The sequence below is a fragment of the Temnothorax nylanderi genome, unplaced genomic scaffold, assembly GCF_030848795.1.
Source record: "Temnothorax nylanderi isolate EJ_2023f unplaced genomic scaffold, tnyl_v1.0 TNYL_tig0748_pilon, whole genome shotgun sequence".
NCBI lineage: Eukaryota > Metazoa > Arthropoda > Insecta > Hymenoptera > Formicidae > Temnothorax > Temnothorax nylanderi.
The window spans coordinates 1-13,897 of record NW_027249810.1 but is presented as its reverse complement, the minus strand read 5'-3'; the positions used below and the strand labels follow the sequence as shown (position 1 = coordinate 13,897).

The 13,897-nt window shown below is 34.1% G+C and overlaps 1 long non-coding RNA gene across 1 annotated transcript; it reads right to left on the bottom strand.

Moving 5' to 3' along the window:
- Positions 1-4,612: 4,612 nt before the first annotated feature.
- LOC139785174 (uncharacterized) lies at positions 4,613-10,363 on the bottom strand. Its single transcript, XR_011721848.1, has 5 exons — positions 10,158-10,363; positions 9,683-9,890; positions 8,430-9,588; positions 8,138-8,298; positions 4,613-8,054 (listed from the first exon to the last, which is right to left on the bottom strand). It is a non-coding gene; the product is annotated as an uncharacterized lncRNA (long non-coding RNA).
- Between the last annotated feature and the right edge of the window lie 3,534 nt (positions 10,364-13,897).

Genomic DNA, 13,897 nt, shown 5'->3' with positions numbered 1-13,897 from the left:
TCAAGACATATGTACTGTAAATATGTGTGCGTACCTATGTGAGGGGAGGGGGCAGGCATGTGAAATACAATAATGCTAAAATAAAATATCGGTTTTTTGTCATGAGACATATAAAATCGCCTGCATTCTATCAATTTATTTCAAAATTTTGACATGCATATGATGTCATTTTTTATTATACAATAGAAAGAAACCCGCACTGAATCAATGGGAAATGGCTTTTAGTCGAATTGACTGAAATTTTGATATGTAGTTTAAGGCATCCTGATTACAAGTCTCAATGGGCATCCATCCCTCTCAATCCTCGAAAATGGACCGTTTCGGTGTTATTGATTCTGAAGCATACGTATTCGACATAATACAGCAAAGCACAGGCGCCGACTTTGTGGGGACACTTTTTGCTCCCTCAATAATTTTAACCCTTTTTTCGTAGTTTAACAACTTCAAATAGTTTTTTATTATGGTGATAAGAACTTGTCAAAATTTTTAAATTTTAATCTCCCCCTTCCAATGTATTTTAATGAGAAACATTCACAATATTTCGTATACGCATATTTCGAATGGTCGAAATGCGTATACGCTTCTGAGACGATATTCTTGAATATTCTTTTACAGTATTCGCATTAGGAAATGTACACGTTTTTGATTACACTGAATTATATTTGGCAACATCGGAAAATGTATGTATGATCTTTTTACCATTATTGGTCAAACTAAAGCACATAGGGCGCAGCCGTGCTCACTTATTCAATCTATTATAAATAGGCAACTCGAGTTGCGATCGTTTTAATGACATTTTATACAAAAATATAAAAAGTTCAAGATTTCCAATGAATCTCACATATTTTTAATAAGAAGGCAAAAGGAAAGGAAAGAAGGACGGCAAAGTAGGGGAGACCGGGGCTCGTTGGCACCGTTTTCACAATTTCGGCATTTCAGTTTTTATACAACCAATTATCATGATTAAACATTACTAATATGATAGAGAGAACATTTTCATGCCAGGAACGCTCCTGTATACTGTATAGTTTCTTTGTAATAAGTGAAATACGAACATGCTGCATTGTAGCCAACTTGCCCCGATAGTAGGGTAAGTTGACTATGCGACAAAAGTCCATGTTAAATTAATGAAAACGTAATAGAAACACAAAACGGGTAACAGATACGTACTTCTTAATAAAGATTGTATCTTTTTAAGTTATTTTGTAATAATCGACCGGTCGATCGCTTCCTTGCGAACAGCATGTCACTCTCGGCTATTGTACATCTTATTATTGGACACACAAGACATCTTTTATGATCTTTCTGGAATAACTTCATATACTACGGATGTCTTGTGATGTCATCCGACGAGTCTTATTGATGATATAGTTTTTCACTTGATAAGGGCCCAAACCAAGGTGCCGAAACGTCGTGACTGTACGAAACCCGCTTGCCAGTTAAGTCGAAAAAACTGAAATACATTGTTATTCATCACTGGCGATTTACAAAATTGTTTATTATGTTTCTATAATAGTTTTTTAAACGTTATTTTATCGGAAAAGAAACTTTCCATCGAACGTTTTTCGAATGGACATTTTTACTCATGAGAAACGTTTCTAGAAATCGGTTATAAAACGTTTCGGAAAAACGCTTATAAAACATTTCTGAAACGTGTATGTGCTACCTGGGATATTTATATAGACAAATGTAAAATTTGCGAGGAACAGAAAATTTAATTACATGACGGAAATGTACAATAAATCTACCCTACCAAATGAATTAAAAAGGGAACAAAGTCTGTAAAGTTTTAAAAAAGCGCTAGTGCCTTATATAAAAAGTAGAGAGCGAGGAGAGGTGCAATAATAATTCGTATCAATTAGTCAATAAGAAATGTAATGTATGTAAATGTATGTGATAATATAGTCTTTGTAAGCATTATCAAAAAAGGTAAAAAAAAGGCGCCAAGTACACGCGTGGTTGTTACCTCGAAAAAAACCAAGTGGTGGTATCATTAATTTTAAATTAAAAAATAAATAAAATCTATTCTAACCTAGGTGGTAGTAGCTTTAATTTTTCTTAACAAAATTATTATATTACAAAATTGTTACTTTATTCAATCCAAGTGATATCTACCTCAAAAAAACTTAAATAACAAGTGGTATCTATTTAAAAAAAATATGTGAAATCTTTTAATACTGCGCCAATTACAAAGAAAGAATATATATAGGTATATATATACATATATCATATATACCTTAACAAAATTATTATTATATCACAAAATTGCGTTACCAAACTCAATCCAAGTGATACGTACCAACCTAAGTGGTAGTAGCCTTATTTCTCCTTAACAAAATTATATCACAAAATTGCGTTACCTAACTCAACCTAAGTGATATGTTATTTCAAAAAATATATGAAATCTTTAAATTACGCCAACTACAAAGAGAATATATATATTGCTTTGAAAAATAATTGTAGTGCAACTACTCTTAAAAAATAAAACAAAATTGTGTTACCTAACTTAACCCAAGTGGTATGTATCTTTGTATTCCTAATAAGGGTCTTTCTATCAACCCAAGTGGTAGTAGTTTTAATTCTTCTTGATAAAATTATAATATTACAAAGAATCATTTTAATCACAAAAAATTAAAGAGGTAACATTATAAAATAAAAATATTTAATTAAAATAAAATAAATACATTTTTCTTGTAAAAAACTTGGCGCTGCTTTTTTAAGGTGTATCCAGACAAACTTTGCATAGGTGCATAAGCATAATGCATAAGAGATGGATTGGTCTATTTCCTTTTGCAAATATATATGAACCAATCAATTTCTTACGCTTATGTTTATGCGCTATGCAAATTTGTCTGGATTGACCTTTAAAAAAGCAGCGCCAAGTTTTTTACAAGAAAAATGTATTTATTTTATTTTAATTAAATATTTTTATTTTATAATGTTACCTCTTTAATTTTTTGTGATTAAAATGATTCTTTGTAATATTATAATTTTATCAAGAAGAATTAAAACTACTACCACTTGGGTTGATAGAAAGACCCTTATTAGGAATACAAAGATACATACCACTTGGGTTAAGTTAGATAACACAATTTTGTTTTATTTTTTAAGAGTAGTTGCACTACAATTATTTTTCAAAGCAATATATATATTCTCTTTGTAGTTGGCGTAATTTAAAGATTTCATATATTTTTTTGAAATAACATATCACTTAGGTTGAGTTAGGTAACGCAATTTTGTGATATAATTTTGTTAAGGAGAAATAAGGCTACTACCACTTAGGTTGGTACGTATCACTTGGATTGAGTTTGGTAACGCAATTTTGTGATATAATAATAATTTTGTTAAGGTATATATGATATATGTATATATATACCTATATATATTCTTTTTTTGTAATTGGCGCAGTATTAAAAGATTTCACATATTTTTTTTAAATAGATACCACTTGTTATTTAAGTTTTTTTTAAGGTTATAGATATCACTTGGATTGAATAAAGTAACAATTTTGTAATATAATAATTTTGTTAAGAAAAATTAAAGCTACTACCACCTAGGTTAGAATAGATTTTATTTATTTTTTAATTTAAAATTAATGATACTACCACTTGGTTTTTTTCGAGGTAACAACCACGCGTGTACTTGGCGCCTTTTTTTTACCTTTTTTGAAAAAGGTAATTTTGTACTGATATCATGCATTTTGTAGTGTAATTACGCATCCTCTTCTAACTAGTCTTATAAAGAGTATATCTTACAAACAGTATGTACAGATTGTAAAGCTAAAGGTGTTACAGACTATTATTTCTAAGAAAATAGATTTTTTTAAATAACATGTAGACATGATACAAATAAAACAAATTTATTCTTTATGTTTTTTTGTACTTTTAAGTACTCTGCATTTAAAAATAATTTACATTATTTTCATCCATTTGTATCATGTCTATTTGTTATTTTAAAAAATATGGCAATTATACCGTTCAATAAAGCAAAGTTTCAGCTTTAAGAATCTGTTTTTCGAATTGCAATACGATGATTTTTAAGGAAGTTATGAGCAATCAAAGTTAAAATGCTCATTTCTTATTCAATCCACGATAAAAACTTTCAAAAGTAGAGATTTCAAGCTTTAAAATCCTTTTTTTAAATTTAAATTTTGTTCATTTTTAACAAAGTTACAGCTGCTTGAATTTTGCCTATTTTTAAAGATAAATTTAGTGTTCTTTTAAAATACCTGACACATTGAAGATAATGAAAGTGCTTCTAGCATGCTCGGATTTTAGATTTCAAATATGCAACAAAATCAATATGTAAGTATTTTTTCAGAAAAATGCATCAACATTGGTTAGCGCTTAAACGTTAAATTTTCTTTTCCTGCGTTAAAAACTAAAGCTACGATTTATTTAAACATTATTGGTGCGATAACTAGGTAAAACATCAATTTAAACATACATGTGTAGTTTAGACAGGATATAAATCCAGGTCAGAATTACAAATTTCTTGAATGTACCAGCATTTAATTATACAGTAAATAATATATTTATTTACAGTTACAATAGATTATACATATTAAATAAAACTTGATTTGGTAAGTGTGAAGTAAATAACAACAATATAATAGTTTTATTAAATGTTTATTTAGCAATTATGTTTTCATGTATGTATAAGAAACGTAGCATATTCACATATTCACTTTGTATGTGTGTGTTCATATGTGTATGGTCAGAGGTACGAATATATAATACTGACGGGTTATATATTACTGCTTAAAAATACGGCTTAAAAATAATTATGTTACTGTCTCTGTCTTCTGCCTCGTCTACCCCAATGGTAGTTAGCTGACGACATCTTTCTTCTTGTCGTCGTATCCCCGCGGCTCTGCCTCTTGGTCTTCGAACTGTAAATATGCTCATGTACCATAGCGTTTGGTCCAAAGCGTTTGGTCTGCACTATGCGATCGTGTTCTTCTCTATTTTAAAAAAGGTAATTTTGTACGGATATCACGCCTTTTTGTAGTATTACGCATTTTATAAACAGTATGTACAGGGTGTTATTTCGAGGTATAATACTACCACTTTGTTTTTTTTTGAGTATTATTGACAATGCGATCAAGTGCTATTTTTTGCGCATTTTTATTACAGACGTTCTTCATTACATTAACATAACAAAGTCTATACTTTCAAGGTACATGATGATCGTTTTAAAATGGTGTCTACCTGTGAGATCTTTAAGGATTATGCGCAGTGTTCAAGCTCCCGCACGGAGCACATTAAGCTAAATTAGTCTTCGTTATTTTATTTTTATCTTGCAAATTGTCTTTATTTGTTCTCTCTCTCGCGAGCTTACCGATTATTAATATCGAGTCGCCGCAAGCGCTTGGACACTTCGATAAGATTAAAGCGATCACAGACAGAGGCATTCCGGTAAACGAAACGCCGCGAACACCCCAATAGATACAGAGGCTAATACTTCTTTTCTTTTTTTTTAAGGATTTCTAATGATATCCGTACCGCACGTAGGGCGTTCCCGTCGTTGCAAAACCGTTTCACGACTCGGAGGCTGCAAATGTAGCGAGTCGAGTTTGTAACGCAAGCTCCGTGTCCCAATTCGTTCTAGATGCGCTCCTCTCTACCTAATGTAATACATTACTCGCGTAAAGTATCGCGCAATTGTAATTGTACGTTATAATAAATGTAGTACAAATAGAGAATATACCGCGCGCGTGTGATGTAAAATTGTAAGAGTAGACCTAAAAGGTAGTAAAATCGTAAAACGTAAATATCGTAGAAAAGTTTCGCGAAAAAGCAAAGGCTCGTTCCAAAACAATAGCAGAAGGCTTATGAAATAGAATAAAAAGAAAAGATGATAAAAAATTTCCTCATACACATTCTCCGTTAAGCTCTGATATTTGTATGATTCTTCGTCCTTATGTTAGTTCGTCTATCGATTATCTGTCAGTAAGAAAGCATTTATACTTCTAGTAGACCGTCGTGTTATAGTTCTGAAGGCACTGTTCAAAAGTTTATTACATTTCTTGGAATAACGGGTCTTCGCAAAACACCTTTTCGAATGGTGCGACAAGGAGAGTCGTTATAAACATCGACATGACCATTGCACACGCCTTCTTCGGTCTATATCACAAAATTCAAAATAGAGTAGTCTCAACTTGACAGCCTGTGCCACAATGCCAATGCCGTATTTGTCGGATCTGTGATCGGTTAGGAATTATCGTGAGCTAGCAAAAATCGATGGTCAGAATTCAGGCTTATGATACGCAATGGCCGGTGCATTTCCATTAATTATGTCACATCAATATCGTATCATTATATTACACAAACGCTTATTAATTTAGAGGCACATTGCTAAGGGTCTCGGTTTTTTTTCTTTTCAAGTTGCTCCCTACATTAATAAACTTATGACAATTAGCTAATTACGATTATTCAATACGACAGCGATTTGGCATACGATATTGGAAATTGTACAAAGATTCGGAGGATGCAATAGTATTTGAAAATATTGCTTTGTACATATATATATATATATATATATATATATATATAGAAGAGAGAAGTGTGTGTGTGACGAACGAACGGTGGATATCTTTCTTGAAAAGAACATCAATGTGTGTCAAGGTAATTTAAAGACAATATTTGAGCTCGGAATTTCTTAAAATTAAGCGTAAAAAAATGTCATGTGCATAAAAATAATAAGACAACTCTCTACAGATGCTATAACAATCCCGCTATCGGATTTCCTTACCTAAACTTTGGCTACTGCTACACGCTATTTGTACTTCGGCGAAAAAGAGCCGAATTTACGATTCTTGCTAAGAACACCGATTGCGCATTTAGAAGAAAAAAGAACGGTACGCAGCACACACAGTACCTAAACCAGCAGCAGATCATTTATATGTTCAGGAAGACCTTAACAGTACTATATATGCTCACGCTTTAATAAATCTGAATTCTACGCACAACGATTGTAATGTCAGAGAAGCATTCACTGTACTCAGAGAGTGTACTTTTTGCCGGAATGTTTAAACGTGATATTTCTTTTCTTTTCTTTTTATATTCACACACAGCACTAGACTATTTGCGTTATTCGCGCTCATAAATTATTTAAAAGCTCTTAGTCTTTTGAACATTAAAGTCCAGAATGCTGTTCTGAGATATGAATGCTCTACAGAATGTACATAGTAGACAGCAAAAGCGTCTAGACCACAGAATGTTTACATTTTCTCTGATGCAAAATATCGTTTTCTTTTTTTTTCTCGAGCTACAAAAATCAGGTTGATGCAATGGCAGATACTATGTAGATATATAAAAGTTAGCTTTACAACACACACACACACACACACACACACACACACACACACACACACGCACGCGCACGCGCACGCGCACGCGCACGCGCACGCGCACGCACACGCACACGCACACGCACACGCACACGCACACGCACACGCACACGCACACGCACACGCACACGCACACGCACACGCACACGCACGCACACACACACACACACACACACACACACACACACACACACACACACACACACACACACACATGTAAAACCTGATAAAGTTCTTAAAAAATATAAAGAACATTCCCTGAATAAGATCAATCACACGACAATTCAGTCCTCTCTAAGTATCGTACTTTGATCGTAGAACGCATCAAATAATTTCTTTTAAGGGAATCAAAATTTTCTAGAGTAATATGTATAATCAGTGATATATTCTCATGAATGTGTGGGTCCGTCATGGTACCAGCCTGGATCCGGCCAATCAAATCATGTGATTCCGTAGAGTCTAGACACAGACATTTCTCTTCCGCATCCGTACAGATGAGCCACTAAGATAGATCACAAAAAGTACGGAGTGGGCGTTAGAGGTGGGATTACTCTCTCGGAATCAGGCACTGCCTGGAACAGCACGGGTGATCTCTGATCCACTGTCGTGAACTGCATGGTACTAGCTATGTTACCACATCGATAACAATAATTTGGGGCCGACCACACTGTGAAGAGTTTGTTATTAAACATGTACCTATAACCTGCATGATAAAAATATGCGTCATCAATACATACTTCCGAGATTTAAAAAATCTGCGACAGAAATATTTGAGCAAAGACATACCTTCCTGAACTAATTGGTGCGCCCTACAGATGAGTTTAAGATCATTCACTTCCATGAACATGTAAGTCACTTTGCTGCCAAACAGCCAGCCTGCACCACGCGGACTTACTGTCCATGTTTCTACATCTTCTGGATCGGACAGACCAAATCACAGAAAGCACCTGTAATATGGCAATTAAACAACGATATTTTATTATTGTACGATATTGTACAATAACAGTAAATATCCAGTCATGTAACTTTTATTATTATGTAACTTTTGCAATGACATATCACTTTATACAATTAATACCTTTGTGTGGAATCTCTTGATTCCTTTCAATCGTTCTAATTTGATCTAGTGTTCTAATAGCTGGAGACAATCCACCGTGTAGGGGAGACCGGGGCTAAACAGTCCGTTTTTTTTTCGGTGCCGATTTTTAACAACAAAATAAATAATTGTAGTTAAATGTGGTATACCACTGTAAAGAGTGAACCTTTAGCTACAAAATTTATATAGGAAATTTTTGTCTACGTCGCTTTGTTTAACCGGTATAGAGCAAAAACGACAACGGTGGAAAAATTGAAATCTCAAAAATGCCGGGGTATAACAGTCTGCACTGCATTTTTAATACATATACGTACATATAATCCTAAAAAATAATAGGATACATGCAATAATTGTTTTTTAAGAGAAAAATATAAAAATTTATTTAAAATTTTTATGCAAAACATTATTAAAAAATAGTTACGAGGGTTTCTCTTTCCGCAGAAGTCACTCGCCCGACTTATTTCACTTCTCGACGTCCGATGACTCTATTCGGTGTCTGAACGGTTGTAATTCCCGTCTCATCCATATTCCATATGCAGTGAGCCCGAAAATGCCTTGGAAATGCACCCGGACTGCTTACTGACCGATTAGCCCCAAACACAAGTTTCAGGTTTGATCGCCCACGAAATATTAGACATCAACGATAATGAAAAAACTACACTGGATTCGTGTTCAGCATGCATTACTCTTTATAATCACGTATCTCGAGATTTGGAGAGCAAATATTATTGCAGATATTACAAAATTTCCACGCGCAGAAAATGTAACTTTCACCTTTCGAAAACACGTTTGCCGTCGTAAAAATCATAACACGGCAGGTAACCTGCCGAAACTCCGTTGGTCACATGGGTACTATAAGCAGCGTTTACAATGTTAATAGCGAGTTCGCACAATATACAGGTTCCGAGATATTTGATTAGACGTATTTACCCCGTAGACGTTTTAGCCCCGGTCTCCCCTACACAAAGAACCTGTTCATCAATTAATTAAAACAGAATTTTATTCGAGCGTAATCAAAAGTGAAGTTACAATTTTAAAAAATCTTTTATACAAATACTCACGGCAGCAACTGTGAGCAAGTCAAATACCCTACAACAGTACTTCCACGCATTAGCATTGCCGTACTTGTTTTGGCATTCATCTAGAACAGAAAATGAAGAGACCAATGAAATCAAAGCTTTATTATACACAAATGTAAAAAAAGCCCAGAAAAGAAAGTATCGTTGCGCACTTACCGTAAAATCCATAAACGTGCGTGATTTGTCTAGATTCGTGATTACCGCGTAGTAACGTTATCCTGTCGGACCATTTAGCTTTAAGTGTGAGCAGACGAGTAAACGTTTCTAAGCTATAGTAGCCCCGATCGACAAAATCTCCCAGGAATATGTAATTTGTATCTGGCACGGAGCCACCGTTACGAAACAGTTCCTCTAAATCATAGAACTGTAACAGCACAAAAACATGAACAATCTGATGTATATTAATATCACGATTGTGTACAAATAACTATACAGCTACAGAATATTAAAATCGAACAGTTGTGAGGCAATAGATAATGGAAGACTAATATTGTTGCGACGCTAATTCCGAAGATTAAAATCCGCTAAAACTTTACGTCGATCCCGTAGCGGTGAGCAAGGATGCTCCGACTTTGAGGTTAGTACAACATTCATCGCACGATACTGTTATAATTGCAAATCGGAAACGTACCTCGAGTCCAGCTCTTCTGCGATCAACGAAGTCGGGATCGAACGTGTCAGTCGTCACTTTCTGCCAAGCGTAGAGAACCTTCTTTTCCGGCAGCGGTGGTAACACGATGTAGGGATACGAAATCTCCAGATAAGCACGAAGCAATTCAAATTCAGTATATCGCCGGCACGATTACGGTGTTACTGCCGTTTCGCGTACGCGCGTATTATGCGTGCGTTGTCGCACCTTACCTCGCGACAGCGTGCGGCTCGTGCAAACGTTAACGCGCGGCCGCAATCGCGCGGCAGAAACGCCTCGTGTGAACAGGCTCCTTGATCTCAGTATCAGCTCCCTGCCGTCAATATATATAGGTTAACCTGTATGTAAACACTCACGTAAACGTAGTAAAGTAAACAGTAAAATAAGTAACAGTAATATATAGAATAAGATAATTATAGGATAATTACATAAAACAATTACCTTGAATTAATCGTCGCGTCGCGTAAAGAGTCACGGTCGGTCTCGCTCCACGCGTACTACTGTATCTCTCGAGATAGGTTAACTGATGTGTGACAGCGCGCTAAACGCACTATCTGCACTCGCGCAGTACACACACGTATACATATGTGCATATCGAAACTGGCGATACTAGCACCGCCCTGGTGTCGAAAAAGTGAAAAGGACGCGACTCCAGCCAATGAAATGATGGCATGGCATGATGAGAGCGGTCGAGACATATCTTACAAAGTATCTTAATATAAAATTTTCACATTTGGACTTTGCGTCGCAATATATCTCCGCTCGTAGGGCACGTAGCGGAATATTATAAGAGAAACCCCCCCCCTAATTCAACCCCAAGCTATCGATCAAGCCTACTTAGAACTTGATCCGTTCACTCGTTATCGAGATCTCAACATCTCGAGTACTCGCAACTCGTCGCGTCGCGTAAAAGAGTCACGGTCGGTCTCGCTCCGCGTGTACTTGGCGCGAGACACTACCGTGTCTCTTGATCTAATTCCGTAGCACCGTCTTAAAAGAAGAAAGTAAATAATAATATGTTTTATGAGCTGAGCGTTCATAGTAAACTATTCCTTAAGTTTAGTGATACTATTTAACTATCATACGTAATTGTGCAATATTTAGAATAATAGAACGCTCAGCACAGCATAGAAAGGGCATGCCAAGTATTTTTTGCGTGAATGCTAATAATTTTTTTTTTTTTTTTTTAATCAGATGTTACTAAGTTATTATATTTATACTTAGCGTAAATTTATTAGTCATTATTTTTGTAGTAGAAAATACAAATGGAATACATGCAGTTAATACAGAGCGTGTACTTGGCGCTTATTTTTACCTCTTTGAAAAAAATAAGTTTTGTATAACGATTATAATTATATGATCATACATAAACTGAAAAAATGACAGAAAAGAAGACAGAAGTCATCATTCATGTTTCAATGACTAGGGTGAAAGACCCAATTACTGACAGTGTCCATATTACTGTCAATCAAAATTAAAATACTTTTTAAAATATGAAAACTATATCTTATATTATTTTATTAATTTTTAATAAAATCTTCAAGAAATCTGGTTATTATTATAACAATAAACTGAAACTAAAAGCCAATCCACTAATTAAAAAAAATACTTAAAGTCCGAGAAACTCATTTTTCTGCTGAGTTACGTCCATTTTTATTAGTAGAGTAGATGAAAGTAGCTGCAAAGATTATCGATTATAGGCAAAATTTGAATAGTAAGTCTCACGGTAACACATTTTTCTGATAAAATAATGTTGAAATTAAAGACAAAAAATATATATATGGAATAAATTATTAATTTTTATAATATAATTATTCATGTCAGTAATATGTTCACTTTTTCGTGTTTTTCCTAATACTGTCAACAGTATTATGGACATAAATCCTAATACTGTCAACAGTATTATGGACATAAATCATGAAATGAACATAATACTGGCAGCTTGGTGAATGACAGAATAACCTCTAAACTTCTATGTCGACTTTGTTTTGATGGATAAGAGCGTAAACACGGATCATCGGAATACCTATCATTCTCACATATTAGATACCTATTATTCTCTTAAAATTTGCTTGACACACCTGGTGAGGTTGTCATGTAAGTATACTTAGGTATATACTTAGGTGAAACGAATATTCCCTCCGTTGTGCAAACCTTCGGCCGGCAGCAGTCGGGAATAAAAAGTTTGGTTAGAAAAACTACCAGTAATGTGTTCATCTGGTTGCCAGAATTAGGAACATAAAATTTAGAGGTTACCAGTATTAGGTGCAATTGAGCTTGGTCATTATTATATTAATTAAAAATTAAGAATCAATTTTATTTAAACTTTCTAATTTTATTTATAAAGTTTATAATTGGAGCAACCCGAAAAAAATATTTTAAAAAGATAAAGTATCATTGCTTGTATATATATATTAAATCAAATGTTACTGAATGCTTAATATGCCAGTAATTGGGTCTTTCACTCTATCTGTTAATAGCGCATAATACCTTCATTTTGTGTGCGAGTCATTTAAATAAGTACCGACAAGGATATGTTAAGAATAAGGAGATTATTTACCCGTGATATATTAAGAACACAAAAATTTAATTGTACTTGGATATATATAAAAAAGTCACCGGTTTCTTTTATTTCGATATTTCTCTAGTAAATACGGATTTGATATAAATGATGACTTAATTTTACAGTTGGCCCGCGATTGACTGGTTTGTGTTACTTCTTTTGTAGGTCAGATAGGAGATATATATTTTTATCGCACACTGTGCCGAAAGTTCGCTTAGGTCATTCTGAGGTCGCGACTGCTATTTTATCATGAACTCATCCGTTTTTTCTCCCGACAGTACTCACACGCGGCTGATCGTATCCAATGTTTTTATTTATAAATCGCATCATTAGTTCCCAATAATTGTGTTGAATTTGCTTTTACGTGCGTACTTAGTGCATATATGCCTGTTTTCGTTTTCAGTACTACTTTTGATCGGTTCAGAATCTTACGTCTGCCTAGCTAGTTCCCGCATTGGATAAAAATTTAACGAATAAATTATATAATAATGCGCTCTTTAAATTCACAAAAGAAAAATTTTGTGCTTGTTTTGCTAAACAAATTTTTTTTAATTAGTTGTTGAATAGACTGCTAGCGAGCCTTCTTGCACATGCTAATCACAAGTGATTCTGAAAAACAAATACACAGTAAAAAAACAGTGGCTGTGCTAGCTTAAGTCTAAAGTTAATACACATCCACATATGGCACAGCCATATAAAAAAATTATAAAATAATAAAAAATGAGGACATATTTATTTAGTGCTATTTTGTTGCTAATTTGTTGCTTTATTCCCAAAGAACCTCGCCCAAAACGAGCCATTAGTACACAACATTGAATCATATGCTATTTTGTAGGTATATTGTTATGTACATCACTAGAAAAATATAAGTTTAGATTCTGGACGGTGGGCATAAGAAGTTATGACCGGTTCAGTTACCAGTATAATACCTATATTCATATAATCCTTCATCGTCAGAACTGTTAGAAAATATATAAAAATATCTTCAATATGCCTTTCGGCCGAAAGACAAAAAAAATACTTAAACTCAAGACTTATTGCCTACTTTTTTTCGAGTATTGCTCTAAATGTAACGAGTTTCTTGGAAACCCTGGAGATTCTTAATTTGATTGTACTTTTTATAGTATTAAATACTTCATTTCATAAATATGTCTGATAA